The sequence below is a fragment of the Parus major genome, chromosome 14, assembly GCF_001522545.3.
Source record: "Parus major isolate Abel chromosome 14, Parus_major1.1, whole genome shotgun sequence".
NCBI lineage: Eukaryota > Metazoa > Chordata > Aves > Passeriformes > Paridae > Parus > Parus major.
The window spans coordinates 15,324,339-15,325,928 of NC_031783.1; positions in this window are offsets into that span (position 1 = coordinate 15,324,339).

Below are 1,590 nucleotides of genomic sequence, written 5' to 3' on the forward strand. Positions count from 1 at the left end.
GAAGGTTGTGCAGGGATGAGGAAAGGTTGTGCAGGGATGGGGAAAGGTTGTGCAGGGATGAGGGGAAGGTTGTGCAGGGATGAGGAAAGGTTGTGCAGGGATGAAGAGAAGGTTGTACAGGGGATGAGGGGAAGGTTGTGCAGGGATGAGGGGAAGGTTGTGCAGGGATGAAGAGAAGGATGTGCAGGGGAAGGTTGTGCAGGGATGGGGAAAGGTTGTGCAGGGGAAGGTTGTGGAGGGATGAAGGGAAGGTTGTGCAGGGATGAGGAGAAGGTTGTACAGGGGATGAGGAGCTGCCGGGGCCGCTCAGCCCCGCGGGATGGGTGTCGGGGCGGGTGCGCTGTGCCGGGGGGTGAGGAGGGGGCTTGTCCCCTGCCCCAGCAGCGGCGGTGCTGCCGGCCTGGCGGGGTCCCGGGCCCGGTCCCTCCCTCCTGGGTCCCTGGGTGGCCGCAGGGCCCTCCTGAGGTCCCCGCCGTGCTTCCCGTGCTTCCCGCACCCTGAGCGCACCCCATCCCGGAGGTGCCTGTGGGGCGGGGGTGACCCCTGGGAACTGAACCCCCCAGGGCTGCTCATCTCCCAGCCCCCTCCCATTCCGTGCTCTTCCCTCAGCTCCTTCCCTGCCTTTTTTTTTCTTTTTTTGCAGCTCTGCGGTTGCCATGGGAACGGTGACATCCCGAGCCGGGCGGAGCGGGGCGAGCGCGGCCGCCCGGGGCCACCCCGGGCACGGGCGGGGGTCCCACGGCTGCGGGATCCCACGGATTGGGGTCCCCACGGGTGGGGAGTTCCCCTGGAGCGCCCCTTTTCCAGCGGAAAGAGCAGCGGGATTTAATTCCATTCGAGTACCCGCTGCCAGCCCAGAGAGTCCTTCCAGGGGAGGAAATTCCGTCCGGAATGAACAGAGGTGGTGCGGGGGGAAAGGTATTCAATACCCGAGCGTTAATAAAAGAGCTCGCAGGACCTGATGGATGTGATCCAGGATAATTTGGGGTTACGGAGGATTCACCCTCCTCGTTCCTGGAGCAGGGAGGACGCCTGGTGACACCCCCGGCTGTCCTGGGGGGCAGAGGCAGCAGTTCCATGGGAACATCGGGAGAGGGAATGGAGAGGGAGAGCTGGGAATGCGGTGGGCTCCGAGCCCCAGTGTGTCACTGTCACCCCGAGGGACAGGGGCTCACCCGAGCCTCAGCAGCCCCGGGATGGACAGGCCTGATATCCAAGGAAAAACCCCATGGATGCAGCTTTGTGCCCCCAGGACCTGCAGGACGGGGGTCAAGCGCCGGGTGCGGCGGATCCCCAGCTCCGAGAGGAGCAGGAAGGAGCTGCGGGAGCCGCAGCCGAGAGGGAAAAGCCAGAAAACAATTTACAGCTTCCTGCAGATGGCAACCGGTACGATCTGGCTGACAAACACAGATGAGCAAGCGTGAGGGAGGGATAAATAAACCTCGCGGCTCGTGGAGTAAAACAACCTGCTGGGATTTACTGCAGAAAATCCCTGTTCGGCCGGAGCCGGGCCCCCATCCCTGCGCCGGGGCGGGCGGAGAGAGGCGCTGCGGCAGGAGAGAGGCTCCGGGGACAGCACAGGGGACAGGG